The 12,749-nt window shown below is 29.1% G+C and overlaps 1 protein-coding gene across 7 annotated transcripts in view; it reads left to right on the forward strand.

The window, feature by feature from the left end:
• Positions 1 to 12,749, forward strand: part of LOC126766518 (sodium/potassium-transporting ATPase subunit alpha) — a 90,032-nt gene that overhangs the window by 49,523 nt on the left and 27,760 nt on the right. The window contains exon 2 of one of the 7 annotated variants that reach the window (XM_050484312.1): positions 9,214 to 9,587. The exons of the other annotated variants lie outside the window; for them this stretch is intronic. The gene's annotated coding sequence lies outside the window, so the exon portion shown is untranslated. The remainder of the gene's footprint in view (positions 1 to 9,213; positions 9,588 to 12,749) is intronic. 7 annotated transcript variants of the gene reach the window in all.

Raw genomic sequence — 12,749 nt, forward strand, 5'->3', positions numbered from 1 at the left:
GTCCAATCTGAGCAATTTGTTCGGAGATTATAGCCTTATATTGGATAAAAATCCAAGCCAAATATTGTGAAAATATCTCGTCAAATAAAAAAGTTTGCCATACAGGTACTTAATTGTGATGGTTCAGTTTGTATGACAGCTATATGCTATAGTCGTCCGATCTGAACGATTTGTTCGGACATTGTGTTGTTGTCTTGAACAATAATCCTTCCCAAATATTATAAAGATCATTCAGTTTGTATGGCAGCTATAAGCTGTCGATATGAACAATTTGCTTGGAGATTATGTCGTTGCCTTGGACTATAATTCTTATAACTTATATAGCATCTCCAATCGTTCTTTCTGACTGTTACAAACTTTGTGGCCTTAATAGGGTATAAAAACGGTTCTTCTTCTTCTTCCTAGCATGTAAATAATTATTTCCTACATATATATATATCTAAAAATCATTTAATGTCTCAAAATGATAATCAAATTCAATAATTCAATTTCGACTTCGTGAAAATACCTGCTAGTACTTTATCGTGCATTTTTGGCCTGAAATGCTTTGGCATTAAGCAAATTGTCATTGCAACTCTAAGTACACGCTATTTATTGAGTTTTATTATTTTTTATTGTTCTGTGATTGCTTTATAATATTTTCACAACATTCAGCCATACCTATTTCTCTTGTTATCACTTTAAATTTCTTTATTGTGTCTTGTAGACAAAAGTCAATTATTACTTTATGGGCGACCATATAAAAGGGCTTAGGCGTTTAGCGACAAGCGGGAAAACGTAAATTCTGCTTTATACTCACAAAAAAAAAAAAAATTAACAATTTACAGATCGACACTTACATATGTATACTTAACGGTAATTTTTAAGAGATTACGATTTGTCAGTTTCACGCTTGATAATTGTCTAATTTATTTTAAATTCCTTCACCTAAACCGTTTTTACACTTTTAGCCATATAATCGCTCCCTGAGTGAAATCTAACTTTGACATTGGTGTTTTGAAAGCCTTATTCCTAATTTATCACTCTTCTTTATTTCTTGCTTTGTTTGGGTTTTATTTGTTAATTTATTTACCTGCCGACTCATAAATATTTTGAAAAAATGCCTTTTATTTCTTGCACAACAAAGTCTCGCAAATACACCTTTTAGTGGCTTTTACAGTGCAATTATGACAATTTTTAATAAAATAAAAAAACTATAGAAGATATTTTATAGAACAAAAATAACAAAAAGTAGTACTAGAGCGACTTCTTCCACTCTTCAACAACTGGGTGCTTTTTCATTCATTCACTAGTGAAATTTATCTCTCTTTTATCGCTAGTTGTTCGTTTATTGTTTTACCACGTCGCGTAATTTTTATCGATTTTGTTTAGCTAACTAATTTTCTAAGAATATCACGTTCTAAGATTATCATTTTCTAGGAATATTTATTCTTTCAAAAATTTCTAGTTATTTATAAATTTAAGGCAATGAAAGCTAACTGCTCAAAGACGTCATTAGTTCTATTTTTCGTTTTAAATTTCATATAATTTTCGTGCTGCCCAATATTTAAATTATTTATCTATCACTACACCATCATATCGATCTTACATTTATGGTATATATAATTTTATAAACACATTTCTTCATTTTATAGGTCGTCTGTTGCTTACCGTGTCTGTAAGAAAACCTGTTAAACCACTCATAGGACTTGTTAATCTAGCTCTACATATAACTGAATTAATTTAGTTTTTTACTGCGTTTTCGTCTAACTTGTTTCTCATTAAGGTTCTTCCCTTTAGACACCAACGATCACCTGTAGATCACAAGATCACTGCAATACTAACAATACAGACAGCACTAATTGCTATGCAAATTAATGCGCTGCCAGCAAAAAAAAAAACCTTTAATAAATTAGTATATATTTGCAGTTACAATATTTATTTAGATAATTTTAAATGTCTTGCACACAAACATACTTACATACATATGCATACTCGTATAAACACTGGGTTGTTTCAAAGAAATAGCGCGTCAGCAGCGCTGAATCTGAACAGCCGGCGACGGCGCGTGCTTTTTCTCACAGTGAACCGAAAAAATCCGGTTTTCCAAAGCGGTTACTATTTACGAGCCTAGTGTACGTAGTATTTCACATTTAGATAACTAACTTGCACTCCCTGCGTTTCTTTCGACGAAGCGTCTGATGTTTCGTTGTGGGCAAGTGTTTGTTCGGTAACTATAATAGATAGCGACAGCGGTGTTTAGAGTTCTGCGGAACGCCTAAAGCTCTGTGCTTACATTACTGGTTATTGGTTTTCATTTTGTTTTGATCGCCGCATTTCGTACATTTTTTCAAAGTTATCTTTGGCTGTGGCGCAGCACGCAGGCACGTTCGCTATACGTTTGGCGCACGCATGCTTTGCTTTCGTACCGGTTCGAACCGGTTGCAGTTTTCGAAATACAAGCACGCTTTTTTTTATCGGTTATTGCTTGGCAAGTTTATTTGCCGATTTAATTTCTGTGTTTCTTGATGCTTTTATTTTTTTCATCCAGGCTGTCGTGGGGTATTCTCGTTTTCGATGACGCATACAGTCTGTTTTGTTGTTGTCTTTTTTTTTTTTTTGGTGTTATAGCTATTTTTATAATCGCACATGGCTTCGTTTTGGTACAATTGTACGCGGTACGTTTGCCTTTCGGCGCTTGTTTACAAACAAACTGTATATTTTAGTCAACGAAGGTGACGAAGAGCGCAGGAAAAAGAAATAAATGTGTTTAAGTCACACGAATATGACGTTGCCGGCTGGGCAACGCGCAAAAAACGGTTTCTGGTACGAGTACGGGTACTTTGGCAAATTTTTGCGTACACAGTTTTGTTGTACTTTATTTTTCGTCGCTTCATTGAACTTTTGTGCGAATTTTTGTCGTGCTTATTATTATATTTTGCAGTTTCTGCTATTTTTTTTGGTTTCTCATATTTTTTGTTTCTTTGTTTAATATTATTTTTTCGTTTTCTTCTAATTTTTTTTTTTTTTTTTTTGATTTTGTATTTATTTTTTGCACATTTTGGGTATGCGTAGGCCTTGAGGTACCAAAACAACATGAAATCACGTTTTATTTTGCGACGTCACTGAAACTAGTACGCTTGTTTGTTTCGAATCTAAGCAACCAGATTTTCGGAATTCCTTCTGCTTCAGTTACACAAATCTCTTATATAAAACATGTGTTTTTATGTTTATTTATTAATCCATTTATATACGTCACATCCTAATTTTTGTTGTTTTTGTTATATTTTTGTGATATACGAGGATTTTTATATTTCTGACTTTGGCGTCACTGTTCATTCGTTACGTTTGTCAGCATTGATCTTCAGTCGCAAGCGTTTTCGCACCACATTCGCGTTGTTTTGCTATGGCTACTTGTATATACATACATATATACATTATAGTATATATTGTATATAATATATGAATTTGTATATGCGTCACCAACGCTTGGCTGCAAATTTATTTCAATTTCATTTCACAATGTGTAGCCATGCAGTTTTATTAGTATAAAGCGTTGAGCAATTACAAATTTATGCACAATTTAATGGACAGGTACTAAATTTGCATTGACGTTTCGCATCGAATGCACATACAGTTGAACTTACCTAACTCGAATCAGCATAATCCACAAAAAAAAAAACTTCGAGTTAAAGAGACCTCGCCTTGTGGAAGGAAATCTGTATGAAATTTGACTTTATTGCCAATTTGAAGAGTTCGAGTTATAGAGAACTTCGTGTTGTAGTAGTTCGAGTTATGGAAGTTCAACTGTATTTACATGCATATATTGTGCATATACCGTGTATGTTTGTAAATAAAAACTATTTATATGAACTTGTGCAAAGCAATAAATTAAGAAAAAGGAAAAAATATATAAATATAAATAAGTTATTATTAATTAAAATAAACAATTTTTAATTACAACACGCTTAAATCATATTGAAGTTGATTGTTAGTATTTCTTTTGTCTGACTGAACTAATTGCAATACAATAAAAAAAAAATAAAAATAAAAAAATAATAAAAAGAATGAAAGTATTTGTATGTATGTATATGTACATCTTAAATATTTATAATAAAATAAAATATAAAAAGTTTTAAAAAAATTAAATTACAAAAAAAATTAAAAAAAAATAAAAAATAAAATAAATATATAAATTTAAACAAAATTAAATTTCTTTTTATAAAAATGTGTAGAGTTTAAAATGTAAAAAAAAATTATTGAAATTGAAGGAGCATTTTTCTTTTCTTTTATAAAAACTGCTTATAAATTACAAAAAAAATGTATTAAAAAATATAAAATAAAATAAATAAATAAATATAAAAAATTTTAAACAAAATTAAATTTCTTTCTATAAAAATGTTTAGAGTTTAAAGAGTAAAAAATAAATTTATTAAAATTGAATGAGCATTTTTCTTTTCTTTTATAAAAACTACTTATAAATTACAAAAAAAATATAAAAAATAAATAAAATGTAAAAAGTTTAAAAAAATTAACTTACAAAAAAAATGTATAAAAAGAATATAAAATAAAATAAATATAAAAAAAATATAAAAAATGAAAAAAAATTAAATTTCTTTCTATTAAAATGTGTAGAGTTTAAAATGTAAAAACAAAATTTATTGAAATTGAATGAGCATTTTTCTTTTCTTTTATAAAAACTACTTATAAATTACAAAAAAAAAATAAAAATATGAAATATAATATAAAAAAGTTTAAACAAAACGTAATTAACAAATAACAAAATAAAAAAATTAATGATCATGTTTCTTCACTCTTAGAGTTCTTCAATTTATCGAATTCCGTAAAATTGCACTAAAAATAAAATAAAATCAAAAAGCAAATTTACGGTCTAGCGCTTTCTCCAACAACCTTCGCTGGCTAAATGTTTTAGCGATATTTCACAACTAAATAACAGATTTTAACATTAATTATTTCGCTGATATTGCTGATCAATTGGTTTTTGATAACACAAAATATCGAAACTATTTTTTCTATTTGCTTGCCAGATTTCCAACATAACCTTCGTTTGATACTAATATTATCAAATTGATTTTTATTTGAATTTATGGTGGCAACACTGTTTCAAAAAATTGCCTATAAATATGTGTAATCACAATATTTCAATATTTATTTTGTTATATGAATTTTTAGACACGTTTTGTTCTCATAATATTTTCTACTATTAAGGGGCACAGCCAAAGTGACAGCCTAGAAAAGGCGATTCTTAAAAGTGAAAAATAATGTTTTCAATTTTTTTTAACATTCCTAGGGATTTTTAGATATCGTTATTTTGATGCGCACATTGTAGCCTTTTCTTATTTAAATTGCTACATCCTATTTTTGAACAAATGGCAACTCTGTAAAAATTATAACTAGTTTTGAATCCCACAAGTATTACGCCTAAACATTGTTTAAAACAACTCAGCTTTATCTAACGTGACGCTTTGTTAAACTGCGATCGTGACGGAATTTCGTTGCACAACAAAATTCCGTTGCAGTTGTGCCCAAAGAGTTCAACTGCTAAAATAAATCAATTGATAAAGAAACGAAAAATAAAATAAAAATATTAAAATAAAAAATAAAATTAAAAATAAGAAAAAAAAACCTCAAAATTGGCAATAATTTTTTATGATCGCTTAGCCTTACGCTCAAGTCTCAACTTTTGAGCGTTCAGCAAAAGCTTTCATGACTCACTAGAAATATAAAAATATCGAAAAAATCGCAACAGCGCTATCTTAGCGATTATATAGTTTACCAAACTATCATTTTTTAGCTGCTACCCTCGTAAGAGGAAGTGTACAAGTCCGTTCAAGGCTGCCTATAGTGTACTCGAACCCCTATTTTCCCACAAATCATTGAATTAACAAATTAAACACGGTGTGAGCATGTACATACATATGTATCTAAGCGCATACATATAAATAAGTGTATTTATGCATACATAAGTATATACATATATTTGTATGTGTACGTGTGTGTATTTTGCACATGCCGAAAACGTGATTGCTGCCTACAAAAGTTGGATGCCACTGGAAAGCAAATCATTCAGCTGCTTATTCTTGTCATTGTTGTTGTTGTAACCTTACTTATTGTTCTTTAGTGCCATTGTAATATGACAAAAAAAAAAACAACGGAAAAGGGGTGCGACAGCACAATACGAAAAAGCTTTCAAAGGCCACCAATTAGTGCAACGTGATTTGAGCGCGAAATTAGCGAAATTTCTGAAACTTTATTGGCATTTGAAAATATTTGAAATATTTGTATTTTTTCCAGCAATTTGAAGCAGTTGACAGTTTACAGTGCAGTTAAATGCAAGAGCTAAGCTTTTCAAGTGAACTCTTGAATCATATAACCGCAAAAATATGACTCAAAACTATGCTTATTCATATGTTTATTTGCCGGTATAAAGGCGCCTGATGTCAGTGTGTGTGTGTGTGTGTGTTTGCTGACGTAAATTGATATTTAACTTCATTATTTTCCATAGTTTATTATTTCATACACAACACACAACGCACTAGCCAACTCCATATACATACATACATACATATTATATCCGAGTACAGGGCATCGCTTTATACAATGATTTCTATTGTCATCAAAGAAAAAATACAAATTTCTTAAATACTGATTCCTACTGTGAAGTATACATTTTTTCGCAAAATTCGTCATTTTTTGGAATAATAATTATTTTTTTTTTTTTGTTTTTGGTTTTATGACAATTTAAGCTGAAAAATCTGCCTCACCGCAGCCACCTATTTTCGGAGGTATTCTGATGGTTTTTCGCAGTATATTTAATTCTGTAAAAGCACTTTATTCAATATTCATATATTCAATAAAAACATGCATTATTTCTGACTTGCAGTCGGCTATAACCGTTTAAGGGAAGCACTCAGTGCGCTGAACGTGTTCTTCAGCATTTTTTTTTCGAAAAAACGTGCTTATCGCTTCAGAAATTCGCAGTAAAATATATACTATATATAAATATTAGTATTAGTAACATATTAGCATGTTAAATACATGTGTATACAATGTTTCGCTCACAAGTGTACATACCTACTACTTGATGATTCTGAATTAGAAATTTTCTAAAAGCACAAATATATGCAGTTCCAACTTTGCTTAAGCATATCACCAATAAACGTGTGTGTGGCTCTATTATTGCCGCTTAGCCATTCATCAGCTCATTGTTGTTGTCCATTCTATTACGAGTATCACTAGAGCACATTTAGTGACAGTTTGCATTTTTTCTTTATTGTTTGGTCACAAGTTAATTTAATAGGTGCACACAAGTAATCGGCTAATTCAGCGTTGGCATTGAACGCTAGCCTCGCGGTGGCGTTTTGATTAGTACACTTTTTTTTTTAAATATTATAACAGTGAATTTTTTTTTGGTGCAGCGAAATTTGAATTTCCCCAGATACGACATAAACTTGTATATTTAAGTGTTTTTCGAATATTTTTTGGTATTTTTAAGTAAATTTTTTTTGATACTTTAAAGTGGGTGATAATTTTCGACATTTTGGGATGTGAAATTTAGAGTAAATGTACTTTTTCGCTGAAATGTTATTTTTGTGCATTTAAACCATACAAAACCTGAAATTTGGTAAAAAAAAATATAAAACATGAAGAGAAGTGCAAAAATGGAAATCTGCAATAGACATGTTAACAATTGAAATATAAAATTTATAGAATATTTTAGAAGAGTAAAAAATATATTGTATAATAGTTTTATTGTAATATGTATTTATTTATAATGAAAAATTTCATATATATTATTAATAAATTTCATATTTTTTATGAAAAAAGTTCATACGTTTTATTATAAAGTTTATTTAGTTTTATAATAGTATATATTTTGTTTGCTATATATTTATAATGTTTGCTGATAAATAATACAAATTCCCAGTTTAACAGCGACATTCAGAAGCCCTTTATGTACCTCCTCTCTGCATAGTCCGCTTGAGCTCTGCTCTCCTGGCAATAAATTGTCATATGCTAGTAATAAAAGAGCTCTGTTGAATTCCGTTTAAGAGAATATGAAATGAATCCATTTTATACCACCTGCATATCAGTTGTTTCTTCGATTTGCTCTCATAATAATCATAATTATAAAAATGTAGCACACAATACTCATAGAATTCAGAAATAGATGTCTTCCGCATAGAAGAAAGTATGTAAATATCTAATTAATCTGGTATAACTGGTGTTATCTTTATTTAATTAGGCCAATTTATTACATTTATACCAGTTGTTTGTTCGATTCGCCCTCACTTCGAGAAAAATAAAAGTGTAGCACAGAATACTCAAAAAATTCAGGAATAGATGTCTTCCGAATAGAAAAAGCATGTAAATGACTAATTAATCTGGTATAACTGGTGTTATCCAGTTTATTACTTTTATACCAGTTGTTTATTCGATTCGATTTGGTAAATCAAAAAGATCTTTTGAAAACTCAAACCTCTGGAATATACTGACTTTTCAGATCAATTCAACTGCCACTATCGTTAGGACTTTCGACCAGTTTATTAAATTTACTTATGTTTAAGATGAGTGGTTTTGAAATCTGAAGATTTCTGCTCGGTAAAGGCCCAACTAGGCTGCTTAAAGGGAATAAAAAATACCAAAAAATGCCGAATAGTTAGACTACCTACATATAATAAAAACAAAGCTAAGACAATGAGAAGCCCACTTTCCCACTTCTAAACATTTGGACTGAGCGTCTTTTGCTAGTTCTACCTGAATATAATATATCTATAAATTAATTAAAATCATGATGATTAGAGAATGATTCTGGCTAAATTAAATTATTTGTAAAATCTACTTTTACCGATCTTATTACAATATAACTAGACTAGCATTGAAATCTTAGCGTTATAGTAGACAATTTCAAATCAAAGAATTCCTCGATCGCGGTGTTTGAAAGTAGATCATTTCACAGGCACGTTTTATGAGAAAAATATATAATTATTAATTGAAAATATTAAATTTATAAAATTCTTATATATTAGTTTAGTGCTAAGTTAGCCTAATTTAATTAAGTAACAATTAATTTTATTTATCTTTAATTTATGCATATTTCTCTCTCTCTCTCTTTCCTTAACTCTACTGCACTCATTTATATGTGGAAACGAATAAATCTTGCACTCAAAATCCGTTAATTGTTTCACTCGAATTGCAACACTGCAAGCGTAGGTGCTCTAAAATAGGCCATAAACAAAATCCAAATATTTCGTGAGGCTTGCGAGCGTTTTTTTTATTAGCAGTAACGCTTCGACGTGCAATTCGGCGTGTATTTTACACCGGCTAAGCATTAAGGCAAAATAAAAACAACAACGAATATAGTATATTTTAGACGCAAAACATAAATAATAAAACGAAAACGCACAACAAAGCAGTCAAGACCAAACGAAATCAAGAAACCGAAACGAATTACCAACGCATTGCCAATTTTCGGTGAGGTGTTTGAACTCTTTGGTGTGACCGGTGTTTATAGCGGCAAATCAAATAAGAAATAGACGACGACAAAATACACGAAGACTAAAAATCAGCCGGCAAGCAAATAAAAAGTGCGTAAGAAGAAATGACGATTACAATGTATCTAAAAAAAATAAATAAATAGTATTGAAAAAGTAAACAAAAATTGGACCAGAAAAAAGTAAAAAAATAAATGTTAATAGAATGCAAAAAATAATTAAAATAAATACAATAAAAAAAGTAAAATTAAAAAAATAATAGAAATTAAAAAAAATAAGTAAGCAAAAATTCGTACATATAAATCAAAATAATAATATAAATAAAAAAATAAAATAAAATAATAATAATACAAAACTATTTAAAATAAATATAAGAAAAATAATAGAGATTTAAAAAAATATATACTATGTATAGTATATAAGTAAAAATTCTTACAAATATGTAAATCAAAAAAATTATAAAATTAAAAAAAAATAAAAATATTATAATATAATAATACACAAATATTAAAAAAATACAAGAAAAATAAAAATAATTAAAATATAAAAAAAATCAAATAAAACAAAAATAAAAAGTATAAAAAAATTATAAAAATAAAAATAAAAATGAGAAACGAAATAAAAACAGAAATAATTCTCGCCAATATTTCACAGCATTTTCATATGGGTTGTGATTGACAAATATATTGCACTTCCATTTAGCGGCGCATATTATGTATTTCATGCCATAAATTATGGCTAAATTATAGGAAAACAAAAATTTTGAATGACAACGCAACAGTTGCAATAAAATACGAGAATTTTTCGAAGATGGCAAATGTGAATGCCAAACTAACGGTGTTTTTGCTTTCAAGCAAAAGTCGCATGCGCTGATCTGCCAGGTTGAGCACTTTATAGATGTAGTGTAGTAAAACGAATATTAATAAAATACCCGCTAAATCATCTACACATAAAATAATTCTTAGAAAATATAATTTTTTACGAAATCCTTTCGAACCAGTATCTTTTCTGCCGAAAAACAACAACAAATTTGAATATTCTCTCACGCAAAGCGTTGATCAATATTTTTGAAAATAAAAAAGTATTCTAATTGAGAGGACTTATTTGTATATTTGTATTTTCGCTCTATTTTTAAATTTCAAAATTGTTTTTTTTTATATTTTGTATTTTGTGTGATTTTGTTTTGAAAATTACAAAATGCAAAACAACAATAAAGCAAAGCAAAATAGTGAAAATACAAGAGTTTGCCAAGTTTTCGTTTACACCTGCTCATTTCATATGTTTATACGTATATTTGTATGTATACACATACATATGTATATCGTTAATTTATTTAACGAAGCATCGCCAGAGTGCTATAATTTCCGAATTTTTAAGATCTTCTAATAAACAAATTGAAATAATTAATCGTTGAAAATCTAATCGAAATTCGAAGTTTCGAAAATACAGGGTTTCCTCGATCTCTGTATTTAATGGTGGATCATTTCACAATTAATAGAAAACAGCTATAGGCTATTTTATGAGAAAAATATATAATTATTAATTGAAAATATTTAATTTATATAATTATTCTGCATTTTCGAATAATTTTCGTACGTTTCTAACTCATATAAATTACAAATTAATTGATCACGTGAGCAATTTTATTAGAATTCGGTTAAAGGAAGCTTCAAAAGTTCGATTTCGCAACGATTTCGTGGCTGCTTATGAAAATAATAAGTTTTGGAAAAAAACGTAAAATTTTTGACGTTTTTGTTGTTGTTGTTATATATTTTTTTTCTTGCCTGAATTTCTGAATCACTGCTTTAGCATTTTTAGTTGTTGTTTTTCTATCTTATATCATTTGTTACAGTAGCTTAAACCTGTTTCCATTAATTGTTATTGTTTTGTTGTAAATTATTTACATTTATCTTTCTTGTAATTGGCTTTTAATTATTTAATCATAACTTTAAATAAATATATTCTTTTTTTGCTGACTTTCGCAATTTATTAAAAATTATTCAGCATGGTTACCGAATGTAAAAGAAATTGAACTCAACTTTGTGAAAAATGTTAATGCATTTGTCCAATACTCCCTAAGCAATTCCGTCAATATATCAAGTTATTAAATGCAAATACGATTAATTTAATTTAAATAATTTATTAGCCTAATAAACGATGCATTTGGAGCTCAGCTTTCAGTTTTGCTGAAAACAATCGTTTTATGAGTCGCTGCTTATCAATTTCCTATAATATGAAACCATAAACTAAAAATTGTAGTATACATTTGAGCGCATAGATATTGTAGCATTACTGCTGCATCAATTGCCATAAATTCTCTTCTAAAATATTCCGTTGTTTTCTACCTTGACTTTCCTGTATTTATTCGCCGCGCAGAAATGTAGGCAACGCTTATTGTGTATGCGCAAAAATCGCCAAAAGTAGTTTTTAAAATGAAAATCACTCTAAGAAAATTCCATTCATTATCGTCTATGTGGTATATACAAAGCTTATATCGCTTCAGTGGTTTATTTGTTTATATTATGAAGCAATTTATGTGCCATATTGATTCTTGAAAGAAAACCAAGTCAGATTCGAATAGAATATTCATCTCATTTCGCGATCAACATTTGCGAGTAAACGATAATCGATGAAAATAAGAAAAAATGTACATACATATATCTTCAGAACTATTCTGGCAGCCAGCGCCGTCGTCAAGTGCGTGTAACTTTGCAATTTCAAATCCGTTTTTTTAATAATGTGGCCATAAATAAACCTGCAATAACAACAACACGCTAGCATACTATATGGGCATTAGTCAGACAAATGTTGGCCTAAATTGCTTAGTAACAGACACGCGATTGTAAAGAAGGCTCAGTATGTTTGGCCAAAAACTATTCCAGTGGCACAATTCCAGTGTAAATAGACGATATATTCATGATAAATACATACACACACTTGATAGACATTTTCCAGTGTTATTGATTGTGGACTTTAGAAGTACTGAAAATTTCTACTGAATTAGAGCTGGTAATGGTATTTAGTATGTATACGTAATGCTAGTGCGGTGTGCTTTTAGGCGCATACTTAGTAACAAGCTAAACGAGCAAGGGCTAAAACTGGGTTGACCTAGTTAATTGGTAAATATATTTAAGCAATAGTATAGGCGTATGCCATGAGTAGCGTGTTGCATAAGAAAAAAGTAATATTGCTTTTATTGATTTTTGTGGCATACATTTAGGCGCATACATTATTTTATAATTTTTAAGGCATTTA

The sequence above is a fragment of the Bactrocera neohumeralis genome, chromosome 2 (genome assembly GCF_024586455.1).
Source record: "Bactrocera neohumeralis isolate Rockhampton chromosome 2, APGP_CSIRO_Bneo_wtdbg2-racon-allhic-juicebox.fasta_v2, whole genome shotgun sequence".
Classification (NCBI taxonomy): Eukaryota; Metazoa; Arthropoda; class Insecta; order Diptera; family Tephritidae; genus Bactrocera; species Bactrocera neohumeralis.